Source organism: Ursus arctos, unplaced genomic scaffold, assembly GCF_023065955.2.
Source record: "Ursus arctos isolate Adak ecotype North America unplaced genomic scaffold, UrsArc2.0 scaffold_7, whole genome shotgun sequence".
Classification (NCBI taxonomy): Eukaryota; Metazoa; Chordata; class Mammalia; order Carnivora; family Ursidae; genus Ursus; species Ursus arctos.
Genome location: NW_026623089.1, coordinates 34757465 through 34771391, shown reverse-complemented (window position 1 = coordinate 34771391; position 13927 = coordinate 34757465).

Below are 13927 nucleotides of genomic sequence, written 5' to 3'. Positions count from 1 at the left end.
AATTTCTCAGGGTCTGTAATCACATGAGCCAGTTCCTTATAATAAATCTCTATCTATTTATCTGTCTCTATGACTATATCTATATATTGAATATAATATCCTGTTGGTTCTGTTTCTCTGGAAAGCTCTCACTAATATACCATCCCAACCCAGTGCAGAAGCTAGGACCATCATGAGTGCAGAGGAAAGGTATAGAGCTTTGAACTGCATAGGAGATTGGAGTTTATATTGTACTAGACAAAATTTTTACAACTGAAAGTGAAGAGAAGTCTATGGACTCTATCTAAGAGGCTGTGAAAGCATACAGAATGATTTGATAGGAGAGTCCTGGGACTTGGGAGCAACTGTTGAAAGAAATCAAAATGTCTCATGTTTATTCTTCAACAGGTTGCAAGTCCTCAGTAACCTAGTGACATACCTGAGTTTGTCCCACAAAAGATTTACAATAATTTCTAAGAAGCCATTTAAATACAATGGGAAATGAAAACTAGGATAAGAAAAAATACAAACTGAATAGAACACTAGTCAAGAAAAGGAAACATCAGGTCAAAGATTCATAGGGCTTCTAGTTCTGTACTGTCATTAGGGTTGAGCCATCAATTTGGATCTGATCTTCCAACAGCTAAAGCAGAAAGGGGAACATGATCCATTGAATGAGAACAGGGATAAAATATGCTAACAATTTCCTGAATAAAAAGACGCTGGGAAGTGCACAGTCTGATCGAAGAATGAACACCAATGACTGCCACTGTCCAGTGTTCTGTCCTCTGTAACCTTGATGGCTTAGATATGCCTTCCAATTAATGGGATGCTTTAGATTAATACTACTGATGACTGCAATTGAGAACTGCTATGTATCAGTGCAGTGCTAGCCCTGCTAGTCATCATGCCCATTTTATAGATGGAGACCCTGAGGCATATAGAGATCAAGTAACCGAACAACGTCAACCCAGCTAGCAAGTGGCAGAGCCAGAGCGTGAAGTCAAGTCTGCTGGTTTCTAGGCCCACACTCTTCACTAAACCCAACTTCTAGTGCTGTTATGAGAAATGAGAGAATGCTGACAGTGCTGTCTTCACCTGAGTGCCCAAGGATGGGGCCACTCTGCTTAGCTGAGGCGTGGCCACACTGGTGGCATCCCGTAGTTTTGGAAAGGCAACAATGGTTAACAGTGTTTGAAAACCCCACCTGGCAGGGGTTATGCTCAACAACAGTTGGTCTTTCATAACACAAAATGCAAACCCACGCCATTCTCACCATATTTAGGGCAGGAGTTTGAAAAATGTGTATGTATTTTTTTGATGAAAGCACAATATTGGTTTTAAAAAACAGTGACTCATAGAAACTTTTATAGTGAAGCTTTTATTTCACCACTTAAGGCAAAAGATCTGATTTCCTCGATTATGTGAACCAATTGGCTTTGAGTTCCGATGCCTTTTAGTATTGGGGCAACAGCTGAAGTGTTGTGGAAAGTGGATTGAATTTGGAATCTGAAGGTTTTGTCCGCCTAAATTAGTTATCTCAAGAGATCTTGAGCTCCCATTCTGTCATCTATGAAACTGATATAACAAATCCTGCCATTTAGGACAAAAATGAGTGTGTACGTGCGTGCGTGTGTGTGTGCGTGTGATATAACTTTAAAAACCCTAAATTGAAATTATACAGTATGATATTTCTGTGTTGAATTCAAGAGAGGGGAAGTAGCTGGCTGGCTGAAAGAGCATTTGGTTAAGAATAAAGAGATCACAGTATGTACATAGCGGGTCTGAGTGAGTGACGTGGCACTCTAACTTCGTGAATTTAGATAAATCATATATTTTTTAAAAACTTAATTTTTCTCAAAAAAACCTTAATTTTTCTCAACTATTAACTGAAATTAGTTAAATGCTTCTTTTTATCCCTAAATATTTTTATTTTTGATTGTTGGTTTGCTTCAATTTATGTTTCCATATTTGTGTAGGAATATAAACTAGGATCAGGAATATTATTGCCTGGATTTCTATTTTGAAAAAGTGTGAAATGTGAAGACTTCCAAACCTTGGTATTTGTAACTAACACATGTAAAATCACTCACAGTGACTTTTGGAATATTTTTATCTGTCAGCAGATTTGGATAGAGGCATCGAGTGCTGAACTTCAGATCTTCAACGTGTTATAACCTCTCATTGATTTCCAGTTGCAGTTTTAGCTCTTGGAAAATTGCCTTTTACTTATGGTTGCCATACTCATTTCCTGGGCTGCCATAACAAAGGTCCACAGACAGGGTGGTATACGCAACAGAGTTGGCTCCTTCTGGGGGATCTGAGGAAGAATCTGTTTCATGCCTCTCTCCTAGCTTCTGGTCATTTTCTGGCTGGTATGGGTTGAATTATGTTCCCCCCAAATTTGTATATTGAGGTCTTAACACTCAGTTCTCTGACTGTAGCCTTATTTAGAGATAGAGTCTTTAATCAAAATAAAGGAGGTCATTAGGGTGCATCCTAATCCAATATGGCCGGCATTTTTATAAGAAGGGGAGGTTTTAACACAGACTCATATGGACAGAAGGCGGTGTGAAGACTTAGGGGGAAGATGTCTGTTTCCAAGCCAAGGAGAGAGGCCTGGAACAGAACTTTCCCTCGCAGCCCTCAGAAAGAACCAAACTTGCCAACATGTTAATCTAGGACTTCCATCCTCCAGGACTGTGAGACAATACATGTCTTTTGTGGAAGCCACCCAGTGTGTGGTACTTCGTTATGGTAGCCCTAGGAAACAAATAAACTCATAATTTTGCCATTCTTTGGCTTGTAGATGCAACACTCTGATCTCTGTCTTCATGTTCACATGGCAAACTTCACGTGTGTGTGTGTGTCTATCTGTCTCCAAATTCCCCTTTTTGATAAAGGACAGCAGTTATATTGGGTTAGGGCCCATTCCCTGCTCCATCGTGACCTCATCTTAACTAATCACATCTGCTACAACCCTATATCCAAGGAAGGTCACATTCTAAGGTACTGGGTTTAAGATTTCAACTTGTAAATCTGGGGGGGGGGGACACAGTTCAACAAGTAACAGTTACTTTTTGTGGTAGATTGAAAAACATGATCACAATATTTTATAGCTCCTCCCATCAAGAAGTGAAGTTTCTTCTCTCGTTCCTTGAGTGTAGATAGCACAGTGACTTACTCTAAGAGAATATAACAGTAATGACACTGTGTAAAGTGTGGAGCTTAGGCCTCAAGAGTCCTTGCAGCCTCCGCCTTCTGCCACTTGCACTGCTCCCCTGAGACTGCCATACCAGAAGTTGGACCAACTTCCTAAAGGATAAGAAGACTTATGGAGGGAAACCAAGGTGCCCCTGACAACAGCCAGCAACAACTGCCAGACCCTGAGTGAGACCATCCCAGACCTTTTAAATAGGAGTTGGCAAACTTCAGCCCATGGGCTAAATCCAGTCCAGCTATACTTATATAGCCTATGAACTCAGAATGGTTTTAGCCATTTTAATGGTTGGAAAATACCAAAAGAGGAGTACTATTTTATGGCACATGGAAATTATGTGAAATCTAAATTTTAGAGTCCACAAATAAAGCTTTGTTGAGACATAGCCACACTCACTTGTTTATATATTGCCTGTGGTTGCTTTTGTGCTCTAATGGCAGACTCAAGTATTTGTGACAGAGGCCATATGACCACTGAAGTCTGAAATATTTAATATCTGGCCCTTTACAGAAAAAGTTTTCTGAGCCCTGTCTTAAGTGCAGCTGAGTTTCCAGCCAAATCCAGCTGCGTGATTGAGCCCAATGAAGCAAGCAGAAGGTCTGTGCAGCCTACCCATAGGGATCAGGAGAACAAATCCTTGTTTTAAACCACAAAGTTTGAGAGTGAGTAGTCATGCAGCAATAGATAACCAACACACTTATGTATCAGACTTCCAGTTAAGTGGAAAACAATTTTAATGTGAAGCCAAAACAAAACATGTCTGTCTTTGCAAAAACAACAACAAAAAACAATCTCTGAATACATTGGGAACCTAAACCAAACCTCCCAAACCTTTTTTTTTTTTTCTTCACACGCCCGGTTGTAATTTTTCAGGTAATTATTATTTTTTTTTTTTAAAGATTTTTTTTATTTATTCGACAGAGATAGAGACAGCCAGCGAGAGAGGGAACACAAGCAGGGGGAGTGAGAGAGGAAGAAGCAGGCTCATAGCGGAGGAGCCTGATGTGGGGCTCGATCCCCCAACGCCAGGATCACGCCCTGAGCCGAAGGCAGACGCTTAACCGCTGTGCCACCCAGGCGCCCCTCAGGTAATTATTTTTTTAACCAATGGTGCAGGGAGCAAATAATTAGTCGAAACAAAACTCTTCACAAAACTATATTAAATGTCCTCAATTTACATTGGATTTTACCCTAAAGCAATTTTCTGAATTTCATGCTATCTGACTAGTAGCCTATGACTCTGACAAAAGTGCCTGGAAACAGCAGACAAAAGCTCAGCCCGGCCTCTGTGTACTCATCACTGCCAATGGAGTTGAACTGCTGCTAGCCGAACCCGGAAGGAATGCATCGTATCTGTGCTCTCCGAGTTCTGCCACGGTTAGCTGACTTCCTGTGCAGGAGACACAGCCATCGCCTAACCACAGAAACGTGCAGTTTCCGGCCTCTAACAATGAAAGCTGGAACCCGTGAGATCTGGGAAAACCTAGGTCTGAATCTTCCCACTTAAACTAGAGCTCCTGCCTTGACCACAGCAGCCAAGTTCCCACACGGTTATCAGAGACATCACTGAATCAGAAGACCTAAGACATAAGAGTTCAGAGTAGTCGTCCATCCTGGAGATACACTTGAGAGTTATCAGTATAGAGATTGTATTTAAAGTCATAAAATTGTCTGCAATGTTGAGCTGGTTATGACTGCAGGCAATTGAGCTCCAATCATGCTGGAGGTACTTTCAGGAGCTATGTAGAACGTGCCTCAGAATTGTCCATCTGAGACGTGGGATAGAAGAGAAGCCCCTAGATCTCAGGTGCTCCATGCGGTGTTGACTCCCTCAAACTTCCAGATTTGTGTGTGTACCAGAATGTTGGAACAGATTCCCTTAGGCATTACAGTATGATGGTGAGTATAGTAGGTTAAACGATGGTCCCCAAAGATTTTCAAGTCCTTATCTCTGGAACCTGCAAATGTGCCTTATATGGCAAAATGGGACTTTGCAGATGTGATTAAGTTAAGGATCTTGAGATGGGGAGATTATCCTGAATTGTCTAGGTGCGCCTTAAGTGCAAGCACAAAGTCCTTCTAAGAGGGACACTTGACTACACACTGGAAAAGAGCCACGAAGGCACACAGGATCATAGGAGGGGCTGCATGGCTGGCTTTGAAGTTGGAGGTAGGGGCTGTGAGCCAAGGAATACAAGGAACACTGGTCTAGAGCTGGAAAGGACAAGCATACAGATTTGTAGTAATTTGTGACAGCAGCCAGAGGAAATGAACAGAGGGGCAGAGAATAGTATTTGGGGGTTATATCTGCAGATTGTGGCACCAATGACTGGAGTATAAAGGCGGACCAAGAGGATGTGAGACAAGGAGCAAATCTGGACTAATACAGTCCCCCTTCCCACGGCTGGGATCTGTTTGTGGCCTATGCTGAGTCCAGCCCATCAGAGAGCCTGCATGGGGGGAGCAGTCTCCACTCAATCCAGATTAAACAGAGCAAGCTACAGTCTCTGCTGCGGCCACTGGCCCTCCGCTAGGACTGAGAGTTACCCTGTTGCTCCTCCACCGTGCTTTTACGTGTCTCTCGCCTTGGGCTGCGCTTCTGTAGGCACAGGATGTTTGCTTGGCAGCGTCACCCAGAACTTCATGTCTGAGGGACTAAAACTCATAAAAGTTGCTTTATCCTGGTTGGATCATGAATCCTGCAGTTGCCCATTTATGTCTATCATTGAACATGGAGACACTAAGAAACACCTCTGATCACTCCATCTTGCCCTGATGTTGTAACAGTAATCCCAGAGCCTCGTGATAAACAGGGAAATGAGTTAATATGGCGATTCCTGCCTCTGCCTTTTGTTTAACTGGCTTAAGAAACCAAAATAACTAGATGCCCACGAAAGCTTCAGGTTCAGTGGGACACGTAGTGAGTCCTCCTGTGAAAATATTCTTCCCCTGTCACCCAGGTGGGGAGTAAGATAGGAAAGACTTCTAATCCAACACAACCTAAGATTCAAGGGACGGGAAGGACAGATTTTACAACTGGGTCCTTGGGAATTGTGATGAGAGGGGATAATCCGCCTTCCATCCTGTTGGCTCCTGGAATCACGTATTCTATCTATCGAGGACGCAGCACCATATATCTGCGACTGGTGCAATGCTTATACTGCAGGATAGTCCCCTAATTCTGCAGGGTGTTTTTCCTGAGATGAGGCCATAGCTGAGTCTTTAATTGACCATTCCATCATTGTATCATGCTGGTGCCTTCCAGGTGATTTGATATATAGTAGGAAAAATGAGTTCCATAGTTATATGCCAAATGTCACCTCCTCTTCACTGTAAAATAGGTGTATTGATCTGATACAAAGTTATGTAGGAATCTCATGTCAGTAAATCAGACATTTTATACGACCTTGGAGGTGGTGCAGGAAGAGGCATTGCAGGCACCGAAGGCAAACCCATGCCCAGAAGGAGTAGGTTGGTAGAGACCAACCTAACCCCTTTAAGCAATCTAGTGCTCAGTAATCAATGCCCCTGCGTGGCTAGCCTGTTTCCTCCAGCTAGAGTGCAATACCAAGGGTTCAGTGTCGGTCTCTTCAGCTGTCACGATGGGAATTCGTAAGTGCCAGTAGCTAAAAGAAGAGCCTCAATGAGAGGAATCCCATCATCTTAGGCCCATTTACAGCCCCATCCCTGCCACAAAGGCCACTTATGGCCACAGTGTCTCAGCCCTACAGTGACTGAGAGGAGAAGGTGGCTAACATCCCTACGCAACTTATCCTCCCTACCTGTTTGGTGCCTCCTCTTCAAAGATAAAAGTCATTGTCACATGACTCCTTCCCAAACTTCCTTTTCTCTGACTTCTAACCCTTCTTGTCCTGGGTCCTGACCCTTCAGCCACACCATTTTCCACTTCTCTGTGTATAGCTGTACCTCAAGCTATTCATAAACGGCATGGCCGGAAGTCTTGCTGACTGGGAGGAATTTCCTTCAGCACCGTCTGTGAGGACTACCTCTGTGTGGCGGCTCTAAAATGTAATAGCCGTACATTCACTTAGCACCCATCCGTGAGCCACACTGGAGTTTCTGTCTCCTCTGCTAGCTGGTTGCAGGGGCCTCCCCATGAGGCCATAGGTGAGAGCTGAAGTCAAGGCATTGGTACAACAGATGGAGGTAACGTGAAAATCTTTGTTACCTGTTTATGGAAACTTACTTGTAGCTTTGGGGTCTGCTTGGATCCAAGACTGAATGTACTCTTCCATCAAATGGTAGATTGCCTGGCTTTGTGACTTGGTGAATCTGATAATACCTATTTCATCATTAGTAATTTTATGTCCCATGCTCAGGTGCTTGATCTCTAGGAGGGCTCAACCCTACACCAGGCACTGCTTTGCAACTGGTAATTCGTTTTTGCCATAGGTGACGTGGCTTTGCTCTAGAACCCTGGGCTGTGACTCTCCTAGTGGACCCTGGCAGAGACTCCACATGACATTGACATCTGCCATATCTATCTCTAGCACAACTGAGTTTAATGAGTCATAGAGCCCAAATGGCAGGACGCTTCTATTACAGCCTGAATCTCCTGAAACTCTCTTGCCCTGTGTCCCACTCAAAATGGCAGCCTTCTGAGTCATTCAATAAATGTGTTGGAGAAGTATTGTCAATTGGAGTATATGTTACCTCCAGGGTCCAACCCCCCCCCCCCTTGTGCTGTGCTTGTCATTAGTGGAAAGGAATGCAAAGTATAACAACTTGCCCTTTATCTTGGAGGGAATGTCCCAGCATAATCTGGACTGTTGGACCCCACACTTTGACTGATATGGAGAGTAGCGAAGTTTTCACAGGGTGTAGCTCCCTCTCTCTGACATATAGATATTTTATAACAGCCTCCAAACTACTTGCCACATCCTACTCATCGAATTCAGTCAATAACAGTGGGCCGGGGGGATGTTCTGTGGAATGTCAAGGTGATCAAGACTCTTTAAACCGTATTGTGACAGAGAATAGGCGGGATTCCCGGGACACAGTCTTAGAATAAGGCAGCGGACGTGTACTGCTCTCCAGCACAAATGAATGCAAACTACATTTTATCATCTTTATTGATGTTAATTGAAGAAAAAATTTTTTTTGCCAGATGAATAGCAAGAGCTAGCAGAAGCCTTGCTCTGATTTTATAGATGAAGAAACTGAAGCTCTACAGGGTTAAGAAACTTTAGAAAGGGTGGTTTGGAAGTCACCTCACCCAACCTTTTACCTGACACATGAAGTCCCCCTTCGACGGTCTTCAATATAAGGTTACAAGTTTAGGAGAGTGGGGAGAAAACCCACAGGTTCGCGGTTAGGACGGCAGCACAGTATTGCCGTGTAATAAGCCACCGCAAACTTTACTAGCTTAATAACATCCTAGTTTCTCTAACTACAAAGTACAGTCTTAACCGTAGCCTCTCTCTCAAAGGCTGTTATAAAGACCAAAGAAGATCCACGTGAGGCGTCTAGTGCAGTGTTTGGAACTGGCAGGACTTAAAAAAAATCGGTGCCTCTGGTTATGAAGAGAGGTATCTGGGTGGATAGGTCTTTTGCTACCTAGAGCTCAGAATGCTCTGGGGGATGACCCCAAGTTAACCCAAAGCTAAGGTCTCTCCCTGACCACTTGGTCTAGGGGGTTGGCTTTTGAGGACCCACACTGGCCACATCTAGAGGTCTTACAGGACCTTGGGGACTGTAGCTTCCCACATCCCTCAGATGCAATATTCTATAATTCACTGACTCCACTCTGACCCAGTCACCAGAGGGAGAAGATGGCGGAAAGCTTTGAGCCACCTTCTGAAGACAGGATGAGCATTTGCCAATAATTAGACTAGGGTTCAAAATAAGTCAAGCTGAGAAAGACAATTATCATATGGTTTCACTCATTTGTGGAACATAAGAAATAGCAGGGAGATCGGTGGGAGAAGAGAGGGAAGAATGAAGGAGGGGTAAACAGAAGGGGGAATGAACCACAAGAGACTATGGACTCTGGGAAACAAACTGAGGGCTTCAGAGGGGAGGGGAGTGGGGGAATGGGATAGGCCAATGATGGGTAGTAAGGAGGGCACATATTGCATGGAGCACTGGGTGTTATACGCAAACAATGAATCATGGAACATTACATCAAAAACTAAGGATGTACTGTATGGTGACTAACATAACATAATAAAAAATTATTATTAAAAAATAGATAAAAATAAAAAACAAAATTTGACGTGGTCACTTACTAGCTGGTATGACTTTGGGCAACTTACGTAATGTCTTGAGCCTCAACTTTGCCCAACTTCACGAGTCTGTGGTAGACACCACTGAGATGATAGCTGTTTGGGACAATGAGCTTCTGTGCATGGCACTCATGTCAGGGAATGAAGGACAGGAGGACGAGGTAATGATCAGGGACACTTGGGCATTAATTCTGTGCAGTATGTGGGGTTTTCACCACCAACAGGCAGTTAATTCTGACACTGTCCACCTGGAGAGAGCATCAGATCCCGCAGGTTAAGGGCTCAGTCCTACAAGACACACCCCTTCTACCCCCTGCCATTTCCAATACTTCAGTCTGGGTTGTTGTCTGTGCTTCTGAACGCTGGCTATAAACTGGAGGTTTCAATCACCCCTTACTGGGGTTTGATTACTTTGCTAGAGTGACTCACAGAACTCAGAAAAACTTTTGCTAGATTACTCATTTATTGTCAAAGAATGTAAGTCAAGAATAGCCAGATGGAAGAGATACATAGATATGGGGGAGGACCCAGAGCTTCCATGCCCATCCTGAGCATACCACCTGCCCAGCACCTCTGTGTGTTCACCTCAGTCACTCCCTGAGCCCCACCCTTATAAGTTTTTATGGAAGCTTCATTATATTGGCGTGATTGATTAAACCATCATCCACTGGTGATTTATTCAACCTCCAGCCTGTATCCCCTCCCTGGAGGTCAGGGGAGTGGGACTGGAAGTTCTAACCCTCCAACCACACAGTTGGTTGCCATGGCAACCAGCTCTCATCCTTAGGTTCTTTCCAAACATCACCTCATTAACATAAACTCAGGTGTGGTTGAAATGGGGTTTTTGGTAAATCAAGACACTTTTATTGCTCTTATCACTTAGGAAATTGCAAGGATTTTAGGAGCTCTGTGCCAGGAATGGGATGAAGACCAAATATATATTTCTTATTATAAATCATGATATCACACTGTTGGTTTTTTCCCATGTGGCCTGGCTGCCAGCAAGTTTAGTCCAAGAACCAGAAGAACCCAATGTTTGTAAACATTTCCTTAAATATAAACATATAGATGTAAGTACCAGTTTTTCCAGAATAGTAATACAATCCGAGGCTCAGAAGGGCAATGGCAGAGCAAGCAGTGAGCTTCTCAGATCTGTTAAGACTTTGCTTTGTGTAGATACCATCACCAGAAGCTCAAACCCCTTGCTTGGGGGGGGGGGGCAAGTCTACCTGTAGAAACTGCATCTCCTCCTCCCCTGTGGAGCCACCTGCTTCTCAAGGTTTCTGGATCCTTGACTCAATAAATCAGGTACATACTAGAAGCAGTTAGTGGGTTTGAACCTATGTTTTCTTTGCCCACCAATCCATAACCCACTGCAGCCCATAAAATACTTAACATAGCACAAAGCCCATGAAGAGCCCTCAGGAAATGGCAGCTCCTTTCATCCCTCCTTCCCAGCCAGGTAAGACAAGCACAGTTTGATTCTAAACCTTTCCATCACTTTCTGTTATTCAAACAACCTCGTTAGGCTGGTCCTTGAAACTTGGGCCTACTTATTTTAAAACATCCGTCCATTTTCAGTTCAAATCTCTCTTCCTCCCAAACCTGCTGCTCAGCACAGGCTCCTCCGGGAGCTCTGGTTGCTGGAATGGGGCGGGCAGCGCAGTGAGAGGGTGATCTGCCCTCCTAACTTCTCTGCACCTGCTTCTCTGGTTTTGGGATGTGGCACGAGGAGTTGCAAGACCCTTCAGCTGTGCCTGCTCTGGCAACATCCTCCCTAGATCTGGGCTCTTTCTCCGCGAGCTAGAGGAGCGATGGGCACGAGGACACCCCCCCACCACCACCACGGACAGTGATTCAGTCCCAAGGAACAACAGCAGGCATGAGTAGTCCCTTGCAAAAGTCCATTTCCTCCACCAGCTAGAGACCCCTGGCCCGGTTTCTCTGGGGCAAGCACCTCTGTGCCCTTGACTGTGGTGGTCCCTGGCAAAGAGCACAACCCTGCTCTCCATCCCCGCCTAATCTTATCTACCCTTTGGAGATTTGGGGAACAAAAACTCATGTGCCTTTAGGAAAATGAGAACTTGAGGGTGATGCCATTATCCTTCTTTGCCTCCCCACCTACCTCTGTTCTCTCCCCAGGGCCCAGATACCCCTGGAGTGGATCTGCAAGTCAAGAAGCTTAGTAGACATTCGAGCAGGGATCAAAATGTCAGTCTACTCACCAGAATTTACAAGACGGTTCTCTTGGGCCTCGCTACCACAGTTCTAGGGAGGGACTAGCTGGTGGCCTTCTCCCTGAAAGAAGCGTAGCCTCTCTTTGAAAATGATGGATTTCCTCAAAGACGATCTCCCTGCAGATTCCTGTTGCCTCTTGTATCTCTTCTCTCCAAGGCCCCCGGGTGCCTCTCTTGCACAGGTGGTGGGTGGTGGCAGGTGAGGGGGGCCCTACAGCTAGAGTGGGGTTTCTTTGAATTCCAGCAGCTCTGAGAACTTATTAATGTGTCAGTAGTGTGTTACATCCGTGCCATAAAGCAAAGGAGCAAGAAAAAGGCCTCCATCGATTCTTCACAACATCCCATTCCATACAGGATGAGTTGTTGCAATAGACAGTCCACGGTCTGTCTGGAGGACTTGCATCACAGATGAGGGCACTGCCCGAGGCAACTAGGGAGATTCCTACCAACAGAAGAGATGTGGAAATATCTGTTTCCCATTCACGTTAAGGCCAGGGATGGAAATTCCAGCCTAAAACAACCTTTTCTGGGCCAACCATCTTAATGGGACATTAAATTTCTCTAAGACTCAGTTTCCTGACCTGTAAAATTAGAGTTGAACTAGGCTGCATGGTTTTCCTAGCTCGGATTTCTAAGAGTTAAGATGATGGAATGTGCTGGTGTTGTATAAATAAAAGAGGCAAGTTTTGTTTTGTTTTGTTTTTAGCTATTTGGAAATCCCCTGTGCAATTTGTGACTAGAGATAGAATTCAGATTTATAACCTAAGATAATCTTTTCCTATCTCAAATATCCCCAATTTACTCTCTGGCTTACTGTTATATTCCATTGTGAGTTAAGCCACATATATTTTGTCCTGATTAAATAAAAGCAAAATCAAGTAACTACTTCAAGCCAGTGAGTAAACTCATAAAATTAGAAAGGCATGGCAAAGATGTCAACTAGCATTCACAGCATGTGTTAAAGCCGTCTGGTGACAAATGGGTAAGGAACAAGTGAGGGTGTGTTTGTCCAGGACAATTACAATGATCTGAAGATTAGGAGGTGGGTTTGTTGGAAGGACACGTGCGGTCTTCTGGGATCCACAGGCGGGCGGGGCAGCAGGCTCCACAGGGACGGGCCCCTTCTCACCAGCTCTCCAGGCACAGGGTCTGGTCTCTTGGCTTCTCTCTGCATATCTACGTCCCCCTTACTGAGGAGGAGGTAAGGGCAGGGTTGACAAATGGATGAAAAAGCCTGTTTCGAAGTGCAAATATCTCAGTGAGACATTTTTCTAATAAAACTGAGTCTTCAGTTTTAGTTACTTGTGCACTTAGTTTTAATGGTCTTTGTTGCCGGGGTGCCCCAGGAGCTTAGAGTTGGGGTGCTTTAGGATCTCTAGTAGGGGAAAAAAAGCAATAAAGCACTGGATAACAAAAGAGGGAGAGTTGATTGAAAACTGTCAACTCCCTGAAAGATCTAAACAAGGCATGAAGACTTCCATGTCCCTAGTTCATGATTCTGGAGACAGTTGACCTGTTGACTTAGAGATATCATTAAAAAGCATCGGCTAGAAATAGTGACAGTGTCAGAAGCTGTTCTCCACGTTAAGATCTGACAAAGAGTTACTTTCAATAAGAAAAAGTGAACCTTTGCTTATTACTCAGACATCAGACATCTTTGGTCTTTTTTTTTTTTTTTTTTTTTGGAAATAATTTCCAGACCTCACAATAATTTGAGCCAAAAGTTAGAGTCCCAGATCCTAATCCAGGCTTTGACACTAATTTTTCAGAAACTGTTTTCCTGGAGCCTGGAGTTTGATGAATGGCACTGAATTCCTTCCCTGCTTCTTTCAGTGGCTAAACACTTTGACATCTTAGAAAGGGCTAGAATGCTGGTTCCATCACTTATCAGCTATGTGTCCTTGGGAATGCACTTACCCTCTCTAAGTTTTGCTCATAAAGAATTGAGTTGTTAGCTTTCTTGTGATTTGTCATGTCGTTCTATTTTTCTCTCTTCCAAGGCAGTGTCTCTCCTCTATAACACTTTGTGCTATCCCCTGTGCCCCTGCTGGCAGGGTGCTGAGCTGAGCACCCATGCTCATCACCCATGCTTGATGGACAGCCCTTTTTGGTGGCCACAGAGACAGACAGAGAGCTGCTGCTCAGTAGGTGCCCCTCTTTCCTAAAACAAATACATAGCAGACATCGGAGAAGCAATACAATTCTTTTCTAGAAGTTTCCATCAATTGCCTCAGGGAAGGTTTAGT